The 15,157-nt window shown below is 37.8% G+C and overlaps 1 protein-coding gene, 1 long non-coding RNA gene and 1 other non-coding gene across 11 annotated transcripts in view; 2 read left to right on the forward strand and 1 right to left on the reverse strand.

Moving 5' to 3' along the window:
- The window catches only part of ADGRL2 (adhesion G protein-coupled receptor L2), a 372,405-nt gene that overhangs the window by 295,086 nt on the left and 62,162 nt on the right, over positions 1–15,157 (reverse strand). The window lies entirely within an intron of this gene.
- LOC138166274 (small nucleolar RNA SNORA29) lies at positions 10,563–10,703 on the forward strand. Its single transcript, XR_011169578.1, has one exon. It is a non-coding gene; the product is annotated as a small nucleolar RNA SNORA29 (small nucleolar RNA).
- Positions 13,818–15,157, forward strand: part of LOC138166188 (uncharacterized) — a 31,504-nt gene continuing 30,164 nt past the window's right edge. The window contains exon 1 of the long non-coding RNA XR_011169565.1: positions 13,818–14,947. This is a non-coding gene — a long non-coding RNA (uncharacterized lncRNA). The remainder of the gene's footprint in view (positions 14,948–15,157) is intronic.

Here is a 15,157-nt window from a genome sequence, read left to right on the forward strand (position 1 = left end):
ATTGGGGTTAAGTGACTTGCCCAGGGTCATACAGTTAGCACATGTTAAGTGTCTAATGCTGGATTTGAAGCCTCCTGACTTCAGGACCAATGCTCTATTCACTGCTCCATCTAGCTGCCCTGATCATCATTTTTGGCTAGCTTCTCCAGAAGGTGATTATATCCTCATAATTTAGATTTTCTATATGTTCAAAACGTACAAATTTTATGGGGGGGGGAGGGAGAATTGGCCTATGTTTTCAACATGGTTAATCCTCAAAAATCTAATGTGTAACATATACACATTGATGCATTCCTTTATCATGTTTAAGTAAATAAGTAGTTAACCTAGTCCTGATTTACATTCCTAAAAAAATAGGGAAAAAATCCAGAAAAGTACTTAATGGCAATAATTTTTTATAATAATACCTTGTACATTTACTGAAAGAAAAAAGCATTTCAAATATATTGTATATTTTCCCAAATTTATTCTCAAAGGTTTTTTTAGAGTGGTGTTCCACACAAATTTAGATCAAAACAATTATCCTGTTTTATTTATGTTGTCCATCAAAGAATAATTTACAGTTTCTTAAGTTTTAATGAGTTGTTCATTTATTTAAAAAACAATAATAATGCTCATATTTCTGTAACAGTTAAAAAAAAACAACTTTATAAATATTATATCCATTTTCGGATGAAGAAACTGAGGCCCAGAGAGGTCAGGTGATTTGTCCAGGATCACACAGTCATTAATGATAGCATTTATATAGTGCTTTATAGTTGGCAAAGTATTTTTGCAAATATTATCTCAGAAAGCCAAATCCAACACTCATTCTACTCTACTGTGCTATTTGAAAAGGTGCATTCATTCACATGATCACTTTTATTTTTGTTAATTCAATTTTATTTTATTTTTGTGTCTGCATTCACAGTACCATTTTTTATGGTAGCAAAAAACCCACAAACAAAGTGAGTGCCCAAGGATTGGGGAATGACTGAGCAAATTGTGATATAAGAATATAACGATATTCTATTTTATCATAAGAAATGACGAATGTGATAAAACAAAGGAAGCATAGGAAGATGGATATGAACTAATGTGGAGAAAAGTAATCAGTAACAGAATAACACATGCACATAAGAGCTACAATACTACAAACCAAGAGAACAGTAAAAGTCAACTGTTATGACCAATATGGTTTCCAGAGAAGACTGAGTTCAAATCCTACCTTGGACATTTACTAGCTTTGTGACACAGGGCAAGTCACTAAAACTCTCTGTCTGTTTCCTTATCTGAAAAATTAGGATGATAATAGCACTCACTTTATAAGGTTATTGTGAAAAATCACTCAAAAACCATTTATTAAGCACCTGCTATGTGCTGGGCATTAGGCTAAACACAGGGGATACAAAAAGAGGCAGAAGATAGCTCCTGGCCACAAAGAGCTTGCAATCTAAAGAGGGAAACAATGGGCAAATAAAAATGAATTATATAAATGAGTGAATAAATGATATAAAATTTAAAAATCTGTAAGATTATACACAGGATAAATAGGAAATAATTAACGGTGGGAAATCGCTGGAATTAAGAGGGGTCAAGGAAGTCTCCCTAAATAGGGTGAGATTTTAGTAGAGACTTAAAGAAAGAAGTAGTAGTCAGAGAGGATGAGGAAGAGCATTACCGAAAAGTGTGTGTGTGGGGGGGTCAGATCACAATCAAATATAATAATATATGTATTGCACTTTGCAAACCTTAAAATGCTTTATAAATGTTAGCTATTTCCTCCGGAGAGGAAGCAAGTTACAGAATGTTGCATACACTGTCAGAAATGGTTGCTGTCTTTTGGTTTTAATTACCCATTTTTTTTAATCTCCCAGAAGGGTTTGTCATAGGGGATAGGGTGAAAAGGAACTATGTTATAACCACCAAAAGCATCAATTAAACTTTTATTTTTTAAAAAGATGTTATAGTGACTTCTCCATCAAGATTCCCAGTACTACTCCTTAATAAGGAATTCAGCTCAGTCTTTCTAAGTTCTGCTATCTACCACCATCCAGAGTTCAACAATATTGTCTGATACTTTCCCCCTGTGGTAGAATGTGACTTTGAAAATATCACTTAACATCTTTTGGCCTCAGTTTCCTCATCTGTGAAATAAAGTGTGACTGGATAATATCCAAGTTCCCTTCTAGCATTAAATCCCCCGAGTCTCATCTCCTATGTTTCATCAATAATTCTGAGACACCACTATCCTCAAGGGGATACTGTGCTATTCTGCCCTCCCTCTCAGTCTGGTTGTCCCTTCCTGGTTTGACAGTTCGGCTAGGCTTAGTTTGTTTGCTTCATATTCTGACAATTACTATTGAGTTTTCTTCTGGTGTAAGGGTTGTTTTCAAGTCTACCCAAGTGACAAAATTAGAACTGTCCAGGGAAGTGCATGAGCTTTCCTCAGGAAGGTACACTCCTGTTCAGTGTTACTTTACTTGAGAAATACCTAGGCTATCACAATGGTGCCCTCCATTGGTGTACATCTTAACCTATCCATGTCTTCTAATTCTGAGAGATTCTTGTCCATGTTTTCCAATCAATATTCCATTGAGGATCTACTCACTGAGCTGGAGATTTTCTAAGTCAGAAATTCTTAACCTGGGGGCCCTGAATTAAATATATGTATTGGTAACCATATTTCAATATTATTCTTTCCTTTGAAATCCTATGTATTTTATTTTGTGTATTTAAAAACATTATTCTGAGAAAAGACCCCCTTAGGTTTCACCAGACGACTACCAGAAGGCTCCATAACATAACAAAGGTTAAGAATTACTGCTCTAGGGATGGCTAGGTGGCACAGTGAATAGAACACTGGTCCTGGAGTCAGGAGGACCTGAGTTCAAATCCAGCCTCAGACACTTAACACAAAACTAGCCGTGTGACCTTGGGCAAGTCACTTAACCCCAATTGCCCTACCATCCCCCCTCCAAAAAAAGAAAAGAATTACTGCCCTAAATCTTTTTTTTTTTAAATCAACATCTCGACTATCTGTGTGAGCTTAGAGTTTGGAGTGCTGAGCCACAGGTCACATCTGAAGTTCCCAAAGGAAACCCTTAGGAGAGATAAAACAAGCCAAAGAGGTAAGATTTGAGAGGAGCGACTCCTGAGATGTAATCCATGATCCAGCAAACCAAGTTCTTATGTTATTATACTCACTACATAGGCTGGGCACAATCTTTGGGGTGGTCTCCCCCAAATCCCACTTTGGCTTTTTTTTGGGATTCTCCATTTTCTCTGGGATATCTAGATTATAGCTTGTGTCTTCACTTATTGAGGAAAAAAAGGGTCCATATTTTCTTTGCTCGAACTCTAGGTGGCAATGTATATCAGGTATAAGAAGACATACCTGTCACCTCACCAAAAATGCCCCTCGGGTCCCCCAGAAACAACAAAAACAAACCCTGCAAAGACTCACACTAGCCCATAAATGGTTGATATAATTCTTTTCCCTCTCCAATAATGGCTACTTGTCCAGTAAAGATCTACAGCAGCTTCTAGTCTATTAACATTGCCCTTGCAAACTTTGCATCCTCTCTGAAGGGAAATATTCTAGTGATTCTCTTCTTTACCCTCAGGATCCATCCTTGCCTAGCCTTATGGTACCACTGTAAGGATTTGGACTTCTCCAAGAACTCTGGGTTGCTAGAGGAGCGATCCCCTTTGCTATCAGACCCAGCAATAGCCAGGAAGATATATTCCAGGTTTTTGTCTCTTCCTCATGTCATATCCTGATTTCTTGCTGCTCTTCCAACTCTGGGGCCATATGCTAAATCCTCAGCCCAGAAACTCAGTACTCCTATAGAAGGATGTAGCTTGTGAATTCTTATCCCTCAGGTACAAAGTTTCTTTGTCTGTAGTTGCTACCAGTTGGACAGAAAGGTGATGTCACAGCTGGGACCAGGATCCCAGAGTCTAGGAATTCTTATGGGTGCCCATGATTGAGAGGCCTCAGCACTTTCACACATTCACCTCTCTGGGCACAAGGTGAGACTGTGCACCTTGTCAATGTGCTCCTCCTGCTCCATGGAAGACTCTTGGCAGGCTTCTCCCAGAACACACAGGACCCAGGTTTGCTCTCTAAGCTCTGTTTTTTTCTCTGTACCTAGTTCTCTATGAAAAGGTTATTCTAAAGGAGGGAGAGAGACAGACTCTCCAGAGGAACAGCTCTGATCTACAATACAGAGACCCAACCTATTCACCCAGAATCTAAGAATATATTCTCAGTGTTCTCAAACACATGCCCAGACTGGGAGAAGGGGAATTCAATATGCTTGCTATCTTGGGGTGTGGGGTAGGGGAGAGATGGGGAGAAAATTTGTAACTCAAAATTGTGTGGAAATGAATGTTGAAAACTAAAATTAAATAAATAAATTCTGGAAGAAAAAAAAAACACTACCACATACCCAATGGTCTAATACACATCCTCCGTCAGAAGATACAAAGCATCCCTAGTCAAAAAAAAGCTCACCTCCTTGTAATTTTATCAAATTGTCATAAACTCAGGAAAATATAGCCTACTGTGTTCCTTTCTTAATCATTCCATTATAGGCTACATTCTTCTAATGAAATATTTATAGATTGTTCCTAGTATCTTTCAGAAATTTTTTACCTGTGGCAATTTCCTTTTTGTGTCTCCATTAGCTTTTCACAATAATCATGAAATTCTTTCAAACTTTTTTTTTAAGCAATTGGGGTTAAGTAATTTGCTCAAGGTTACACGGTTAGTTATTTCTGGGTGTGGTGCTAAGTGTCTGAGCCCAGATTTGATCCCAGGTTATCCCGACTCTGGGGTGGCCACCCATAAGCAATTGGGGTTAAGTAACTTGCTCAGTGTAACACAGCTAGGTGTTTCTGGGTGGATGCTAAGTGTCTGAGCCTGGATTCTATTCCAGGTCATCCCAACTCTAGAGCCGGTGCTCTTACTCGCTGTGCTACCTGGCCACCCCAATTCTTTCAAACTTTAAACTTCAAGTTAGCTCTTTCAGCTATCCATAGACTGTATCAAATTGATCAGGTAGTTAAATGGCTTTTTAAAAAAAATTATGGGTAATTACTCAGTAATTGACTTATCACATCCCTTATGTTATACCTATTTCTCAAAAAATGTTAATCTTAATGTTATCTTCATTTTCTCACTCTCTTTAATTTAAATGTTAGCTCAGTCTTCCAGGAATATGCACATTTCACCACCATGTAAAAAAAATTATCATTATCTGCTGAGACATCCTCCTAAGAATTTTTTTTAAGAACACTATGTGGGCAAAAAGAAATTCTGCCCCTGTACAGAAAATGCTGACTTGGAGACACACAAAAAGACAAATCAAAAGAACATCAAAGCTACACACATGTGGAAACACAACATTTATATTGTCTGCAAATCACAAGAGCACCAATGCTACACACACAGGGAAACACAACATTTACATTGTCTGAAAATCACAAGAATACCAATGCTACACACGTGGGGAAACACAGCATTTATATTGTCTGCATCCATGAATTTCAGGGCTTTTTGTGTAGTGGAAAGTGAAAAATGCAATGTGAATCTCAAGTTATAATAGGTTAAGAGAAGCCTGTTCATTCTGGGTTGCTTCTTTTCTTATAGAATCTTTTAATTACTGCATTTCTAAGGTACTTACATTTGCCAGTAATTCTGTCTTTTATTCCTCTAATAATAGTTCCTAAGGTACATCCCATAAATTACCTCCTCCTTTTTCCACTCCTCCCCCTCTTGAAATAATTCTGGGGGAAAAACACCACTGAAAATGTAATTTTAAGCAACTTCTTTGGATTAGTTCATGTGCTCATTTTTTTTTTTATCTATTACTGTCATAAGGACTCTGCTTTCCTTCCCCTCTCTTCTAGATGCCAATCTCTCAGCAATAGCTCCTCTTGTTGGCTTTCCTTTTCTTTCTGAAAACTGGAGCCCAGACAAACAAATCTTCATTCAGTCTCTACATTCTTCCTTTCTTTAACTTCCTCTAATTCCTGGTTTCCTTTAAGGACCTTCAATTTGAAGACCATTCATTATGATGGGACTCCACTAATTCTTGCTGGTTTCTCTTTTGCTCCCCTGAGGCAAACCTACCTTCCATTGACCTTCATTATTATCTAAATTTGCCAGTTTTGCCCCTTGTATTTACGGTCTGGATATATCCAGAGGTACCCATCTTTTGATGGAGGAGCAATGCTTCTCCATTAAATACTCCCTAAAATGTCAGTTCCTCTCTGAAGTTTGACCAGATTTAGTTAAAAAAAAGTATTGCTGTCTACCACTTGCTGCCACTGAAAAATTATCAGCTTCTATCTTTGTGAAAACACTCATATATATACATACGTGTGTATATGCTTTGAAAAACTTAATATGCTATATAAATGTTACGAGAAGAAGGGGAAATAGGAGGAAGAGGGAATTTGGGGGATGTAAGAGGAGAAGGCATGGAATCTGGGGGGAGAGAGCCTCCATTCCAAAGACTACTCCTAAAAAAATGGAAATCTTTCTTTCCTTGCAGAGATAGGTACAAAGAAAGACAACAATAATGTATTATCTTCTGATTGTTCCTTATTGGATCATTTTCATTTAACAGAAAAAAAATTTTATTAAGCAACTACAAACTTTTAGTAGCAAGATACTATGCTGGATGCTGACATTTTTTTTTAAAAGATATCACCCTTACCTGCATACATTCTATTGTAGAAGGCTGTATCATGTGCATTAAATGAAATTTCTATTTAATGACCTTTTCCTAGAGAATAAGACATTGTGATTAGACGTTGCTTTGCTCTCATTTTCTAATTCTCCAAATGCAATTATTCTCCATCAGCCAATCAACCAGTTAATCGGTCAATCAACAAAAATTTATTAGGCATCTACTATTTGTCAGGCGCTGGGATTACAAAGACAAAAATGAAACAAGCCTTGCCTTAAAGATCTTAACATTTTATTGGGAGAAAGAATAAATACCCATATAAGTATGTAAAAATTTAGACACAAAATAAATATAAAATGTAGGAGAAGAGAAAGTGTAGTCTGGTGGGGGTTTGGGGTGGGGGGTGTGGCCAGTGCAAAGGCACATAGATGAAAGATGGGTTGTTGTATGAGAGACATGACGATGATGAGTCTGGATGTATTGTAAGAGTGTAGCAAGGGGAGTCGCACAGAATAATGTTGGATAGTTTGGGAAGAGTTTTAAGAGACAATGTTTGCAGGAATCAGGGTTTAGGTTGGGGCATATATTATTCCTGGGTTTTAGATAGGGAAACAGAAATAAAGATGAATAAAATAAATCAAGACACATAATCAGTAGCAGAGGAAGGCCTAGGGCCTAGACCTTCCAAATTCTGGTCTACTCTTTCTCCCCCTTCATTATAATAACAGAACTGCCTTTTAAAATGCACATGTTAATACAAAACTATCAGGGTAAAATGTCAGGTTTCTGTCAAATAAATAGTAAAATATATACCATATTCATAGTGAGTTTATGTTTTATATATTTCTTAGATAATAAAATATTTGAAAACAAATTAAATTTTTATCAAAATCCTAGGCAAAGTGTGCCCTTTCCTCTTGTTTGTTCAGTTTTTGATAAAATTTTAATATAGATTTGATATTACAACAGAAAAAGGAGTTGTATACTTTGATTTCAAAGTCAAGTGAATTTTGGAATTCTAAAGGCAAGGCAATGACATCAAAGTTATTCAAATAGCCACTGCATAGATAACATTAGTTAGAGAATATATTGCAGTGCTCTTAAGTCTTCTGATGATTTCTGTTCCTTAAAAAACCCTTACCTCGCCTCCCCCACCCCACCCCGGGCAGACCACTTGGTGGATATTAATGTATTTATTAACTTCCAGGAAGAACATTAGCAGGTGTATTATCTAGGAAGTACAACTCACATTTACATCAAAACTTTAGATTCAAAAGATCCCAAGGTTAAGAAAAATAAACATTGTTGATTGATTAAATTGAATTATAATGTACCCTATTAAAATACCAAGAAGAAGGCCTCCAGCAAATTGGAAAGACTTGGGCAAGAATCTCTACAGTTCAGACTGTGTAGATTTCTTGTTAGTGGGAATGCACATGTTGGAGAGAAATCATGAAGTGCATGCTCATTATTGCCTCCCTCCACCCCCAAATTACTCAGAGTCTTGTTTTCATATGTTTTGTATGTATTTACATGTGTGTATATTATTTCCCCCCTCAAAAGAATATAAGCTTCTTGAGGGCAGCGCCCACTTCATTTTTGTCTTGTATGTCCAGCTTCTAGAACAGGGTGTAGTACATAGTAGCTTTTAATAAATGCTTATATGTTGATTAATATCTCGTTAGATTGTAAGCTCCTTGAGGGCAGGGACTGTCTTTTGCCTCTTTTTGTATTCCTAGTGCTTAGCACAGTGCCTGGCATGGGGTAAGAGATTACTAAGTGTTTATTGATAGATTGATTTCCCAAAGTGATTGTTCTACATATTTTGATCTTAAATCAAGTCCCCAGTTGCACCTTCCTATCCCCCAGTGCCCCATATTGTTTCCATCTCATCTCTGTTCTTTTTTTCTGGAGAAGGAGCATGATGAAGCTGTTTAAGTACCATAGTAGAAGTAAGGAAGCCTGCTTTAAAATATGCCTCAGGCCCTTACTAGCTTGGTTAACCCAGGCAAGTCACTTAATCTTGCTGGGCCTTTGATTCCTCATCTATGAAATAAAGGGTTTGGGCCTTGATAACCCACCTCTACAGCTACTTCGAGCTCTGGTCAAACTCCTTGAAAAAAGTATTTTTAAAAAAAGTGTTTCGCTCTGATGTTTTAACTTTTCCTCATTTCTTACTCATTCTTCAACTTCTTGAGACATAGGTCTCTCTCCTGGGATCAAGCCTAGTCTCTTTCCTTTCATGCGATAATCTTTATCATCCTTCAGATGCTTGAAGACGGCTATCATGCTTCCCCTAACTCTTTTAAGACCCCAGTCCTTCACTGGAGCCTCATATGACATGCTCACCAGGTCTTTCTCCATCTTTTATGTGGTCTTGTGAGCCTCACTAGTATTCTATGTCTTTCCTTAAACGTGAGGCCCAGAACTAGGCAAAGTATTCCAGAAGTGCTGGGACTAGAGCATGGGAAGGGGGACATCTCAGTGACTCTCAGTGTGTCCTAGGACAGTGTTAGTGATTTTGGCTAACAACTCACAGGGCTGGCTCTTCTTCAGCTTTCAGTTCATTAAAAATTTCAGATGTTTTTTTTTCACATTTAATTATGCCCAACTCATTCTCTACTTGCAAAGTTTTGTTTTGTTTTGTTTTTGCTCAAGAGTAGATATTTGAATTTATACTCCTAAAACTTCTATTCTATTCGGTTCATTGCTTTAGCCCATAAAGGTTGTTTTTTTTGTTTTTTGTTTTTTTGCAATCTGACTTTGTTATCTAGTGTGTAATCAATCCTTTTTATTCATGTCACTTTCAAAGTTTGATGATTATTCATCATTTGTGAGTTCATCTAGCTCATTTATTTAAAATTCTTATCAGCACAAATTTAAGAAGAGATCCCTGGGACACTCCATTACAGACTTCCCTTCAAATGAACACCAACCTATCAATGACTTTTCCTTGGGTACAATCCTTCCACCAATTTCAAATCTCCCTAACTGTACCATTTCTCCATCTTGTCCAGAAGTCTAGAGTGATCAAATACTTTGAAGAAATTTTAGTATATTGTCTCTACGACAGTCCCCCGAAATGTATTGAGGGGCAGGTAAGCTGGATAAAAAAGGAAATGAGGTTAGTCTGCTATGACCTGTTCTTGATGAAGCCTCTTTTGATCACAGCTTCCTTTTCTAAGTGCTCTCAAATTATCCCTTTAATCATGTGTTACAGAATTTTACCAGGAATTGACTTCAAGCTCACTGGTCTCTAGTTTGGAGACTCCACCCTCTTCCCCTTTATGAAAATTGGAACAACATTTTCCCAGCTCCTGTCCTGCTGACCATCTCAAGTTCCCTGAGATCTTTCAAAGATCATTGAGAATGACTCAGAAATCTTCTATTCTACCTCCTCCCCACCTTTTCTTTCCTATATATATTTTCTGCTTTTCACTTAAATTCAACACAAATTTGATTTTTTAAAATTAACTTTCTTCTCTAACCTCTCACTTTTCTTCAGTGGTGGCCTATCTTCTAGATCACCTCTATGAAAAAAAATATATAAGATACATATACAGCGTGATGAAAATAGAATATTCTGGCTGACTTTTGGGTTCTTATGATGTTTCTCTTTGATTACTGGTCCTTTATCTTTTCTCTGTCGTCCTTCTCTCCTTTGTATTTGGGAGTGGAAAGAAAACTAAATCTTGATTCTTCCAATTACTATCTGAGTCCATAAGCAAAGTCTCATAATCATACACTGCCTCAGTTTCCTCCAGCAAAATGAAGCAATTGCATTAAATGGTGACTAAGATCCCTAGTGTGTGTTGTCATTTTTCAGTCGCATCTGAATCTTTGCGACACACTTAGGCCTTTCTTAGCAAATATACTGGAGTGCTGCCCATTTGACTACCACTTTTTCACTTCATAGATTCAGTGGCTATGCTTTTGGAATAAAAAGCAGTTACTATGGTCTGATGGAGAAAGAGTGGTCATGTCTCTTTTTTTCCCCTATATGAAATGGCAGAATAATCTAGCTCTATTGTATATTTGATATAAAAATGATGGTTAACCACAGCTACTGTAAAACCCTTGTCAAACTTGATAAGTATTGATTTTTATATTTTTAAAATGTTTTAAATAGAAATGTTAAAAAAAGATACTAAAGTGGTTTACCATTTCCTTCTCCAGCTCATTTACAGAGAAGGAAACTGAGGCAAAGTAGGTTAAGTGACTTACCCAAGGTCACACAGTTAGTAAATGTCTGAGGCTAGATTTGAATTCAGATCCTCCTGGATCTAGGCCCAGTACTGTATCCACTGAGTCACCTAACTGCCCAAGATCCCTTCCAGCACAAAATCTATGACCCCAGAATCTTATAATAATTTCTTCTGCTTTTTTCCAAATTCACCTTTCTAGTTACTATTCTCCTTTCTTTTCATGCAGGCCTGAGTTTCCTTCTAAGAATTATAATTTTTCATGGTTTTCACATATCTAAATCTCATTGTCTGTACTCTTACTTTCTGGTAATAATCACTGATTGCATTGTACTCCAGATCCAGCTCAGGGACAGAGAGGGGAAACCCCACCCTGGATGTATGATTCATGAAAAAAATGTAAATTTTGGCTAGAATCTGAGGTAGCAAGCCTACCTAATTCAAAATGAATCTACTAGAAGGAGAGCAGAACCTTTGAGTCATATCCACAACGAAATCTAATTTCCATAAGTAATTATGGGCTTGTATAAACTTCATTTGTATTATTCACTGGGATTGTTCAGGCCAAAAAGAAAAAAAAAAGTTTTGGATATAACTGAAATGATGCTGAGCCAAGGTTTTACTTCACAAAATGATAGGAAGAAGTTGACTTATTGTGAAATATATTTGTCCTTAAATGGGTTCCAAAAATTAGTTACCAATTCACTGGCTACTAGATACTGCAATCTTACTACTAGACCAGTGAGACTCCTGACTCTCATGACCTGTGTTTTTTTCCCATAAGTCTGCTGTATAAATGATGGCAGCACTCACTCAGAATCATGGTGTCTGCCTCACAGTGTTGTTGTGAAGGTAGAATGAGACAATGTAAGCAAAGCACCATTAGAAGCCTTAAAAGATTATATAAATGTGAGTGACCAAATAACTTTCTCCTATCTAGGCCTCGATTTTCTCATCTGCAAAATGGGAAGGGAGTAGGATAGATCAGTGTCATCAGACTCAAATAGAAACAGGGGTCACTAAACTGTACATCAGGAACCTTGTGGCCCACATATAGACTTGTTGTCACTCAGTGATTTCATTCATGACTCTGTCACCCCATTTGGGGTTTTCTTGGTAAAGATACAGGAGTGATTTGCCATTTCCTTCTCCAGCTCACTTTAAAGATGAGGAAACTGAGGCAAACAGGGTTAAGTGACTCTTACAGGGTCACACAGCTAGTAAGTGTCTGAGGGCATACTTGAACTCAGGAAGATGAGTCTTTCTGACTCCAGGGCGGTTCTCTATCCACTGCTACCCAGATGCTCACATAGTGACTTATAAAACCACATATTAATATGACTTATACTCTACTGTACTTTTATTTATTTTGTTAAATATTTCCTAGTTAGATTTTAATTTGGGTCAGTACACACTGGGGAGTATGGTGGGCAGGGTGTTTGACATCCTTGGCCTAATGATCTCTTAAGGTTTCTCTAGCTCTAAATCTGTGATTCTATACTGGGTCTAGCTCACAGGTATGTTTATGCCACTGAAGTTGCTCCTGGGTTCCTCCTTCCCTCTCTCTGATTGGGAAGGTAGAGGGTGGATATTAGGAAAGGTCCTCCCAGATCCACCCAGGAGGGCACCTGGCTATACTCCTCTGGACTTCATTATGCCCTCACTTGGAGAACCTCCCTCTTCCACTAACTAGCTGTGTGACCTTGGGCAAGTCACTTAACCTCTGTTTGTCTTGGTGTCCTCATCTGTAAAATGGGGAGAATAATAATAGCATCTACCTCCCAGGGTTGTTGTGGGGGCCAAACGAGATGATAATTATAGAGGCTCTTCGTACAGTGCCTGGCACATAGTAAGCTCTCTGTATATGTTAGCTATTATTGTTATTATTACTATGATTATATTGGCTTCTTCCATTAGATTGGGTTGAAGGTAGGGACCATTTTGTGTCTTTTTTTGTATCCCCAGCACTTAACACTGTGCCTGGCACACAGTAGGCAATTAATAAATGTTATTAACTAAGGTGTTAGCCACTGGCCTGGAACTCCTTTGGATTCCTTCTCCCACAGCCTGACTTGTGAACTCCATAGTTCTAAGAGTCCACCGTCCACCCTCCATTTCCTATAACAGAAGCAAAGAGGATGAATGGAAGGGAAAGGGCCATAAGGTCCTTCCTGCTCCGTCATTAAGCCCAAGCTAATTTTAGTCAGGACACAGCCCAAGGTCAAAAAAGGCAAAATCAAACCAGGAAGCCAGGAAGTAATCAGGAATAAGAGTCAAGTTACCAGAATAGGGTCAAAAGCAGAAAGGTCACAATCTGGGGTAAGGCAATCCCAGCCAAAGGAAAATGGGGTCAGCAACACAGAAGCTGAAAGGTAGTGGGAGGAAGAGGAAAGCTTCTGGCTCTGCTCTAGGCCTTGCTCTCCTTAATAGTGGAGATAGCTGGATAGCTATGCTCTACCCTCTCTGAGGAAAGGCCCCAGCCAGACCTCTGCCTTCCTGGAGCCCTCTCATCTGCTGTATCACCCTTTCCTCCCGATCTCTTTATGTGTTCTTTCCCCATTAGAATGTAAACTCCTTGAGGGCAGGGACTGTCTAAATGACAAAACTCAAAATTTCATATGAAAATGAATGTTAAAAATTGTGTTCACATCTAATTAGAAAAAAATAAAATACTATCTACTAGAGTAAAAAAAAAAAACAACAACACAACACATGATAAGAATGGGTACATAGGCTCCAGCAGACTGCCAAAGGGAGGGGAATGGGAAGGTCTGTGACAAAATAAAAGAAGGTTAGGAATCCCAGCTCTAGTTTTCTAATCCTATGAACTGGTTTCCGGCTCATTCCATCTTAGCTAGGTACCCCCATTCTGTTCCTGACCAAATCTTTTACTCTTGCCCTTTAAATCTGTGGCATTGTATGGATCCATCCTTAAGGATGCCTCCTTACACGCTCCCTTATTTTTTTTTTGACCCTCAGAAAATGGAAATGCAAAGAAAATGTTTTAAATAGAAAATATTAATAGCTGACATATATCAGCTTTAATGTTTACTTCAGATATATTTCTTTCATGTTCACTTTAAATACATTATCTCATTTGTGCCTCACAATGACCCTTGGAGGCAGGTACTATTATAATCCCCATTATTTAAAGGAAGAAACTGAGACCCAGAGTAGTTTAGTGACTTACCCATGGTCATGTCTCAAGGGTAGGATTGAACCCATGCTTTCCTGGTTTCAAGTTCATTCCTCTTAACCACAATACCATGCTGCATTTCCAATGTGTTGATTCCCTTACTGTTCACTCATTATGGAGGCTTTTGGACAGTCTCTTTTCTGCTTCACTTGAGTATTTCTCGGGTTGAATTCTAATCTGAGTATGAGATTGTTCGCAAAAATGGCCTTTGATTAAAACCCAGCAAAACCAGACCCAGGGGAAAGTCAGGTAATTGCAGCAAACTCAAGTTAAGGAGTAAATATATTCTTGCATTACCTCCTGGACCTCAAATACCTGTTAGAGTCTACAGTTAAAAAGGCAAGCAGATGTAACTTTATTTCCTTTTGTTTCTTTTAAGTCAAGATTTACATGTTATCTCAGAGCTCGTTCGACTGGAACATTGTGGAACCCCTGCAGTAGAGACTGGCTCAGCTGGTCAGAACCACTTGTGAGTGCAAGTACTTTGTACAAGATCTTTGGCGAGATTACAGAAAGGGAAAAAGAAAAAAAAGAATCTCTCTTCTTGAGAAATTTAAGTACTAGTAAGACTAGCAAGAAAGATAAAATCATTAGAGCAGAGAAAAGGAGAAAAGACTGGAAGTCTGCAGTTATAAGTTCTAGCATCAGCTTTGTCATTTCTAGCTCTGGGACCTAAGGAAGTCCCCTAATCTTGCTAAACTTTGGTTTCCTCACCTAGAAGGGGAAGTGAGCTAGACTTAATGATCTTCTAAGGGAATGTTCAACTCTTAAAATTCTTATGCTATCATTTCAACAAAGGCATGATGTCTTGAACATAGCAAGGAATTTTTTTTTTAATAGCAAAAGAACCGGAAGCAAAGTGGGTAAACGTAAGTTGATGGATGAACAAATTATAGAATATGAATGTAATGGTACATTATTGTGCTAGAAAAAATGACCAAAGTAAAGGCTGAGAAGCATGGGTTTTATGTCTATAAATTTTGTATTATTTTATATCTATAACTTGTATCTAGATAGATATAAGTATAATACTAGATACAGGTATAGCTATACAAAATTTGATTAGGTATATTGATTGA

Source organism: Petaurus breviceps, unplaced genomic scaffold (assembly GCF_028583685.1).
Source record: "Petaurus breviceps papuanus isolate PSGF00001 unplaced genomic scaffold, PetGlider_PUasm1.0 220, whole genome shotgun sequence".
In the NCBI taxonomy this organism is placed as follows: domain Eukaryota; kingdom Metazoa; phylum Chordata; class Mammalia; order Diprotodontia; family Petauridae; genus Petaurus; species Petaurus breviceps.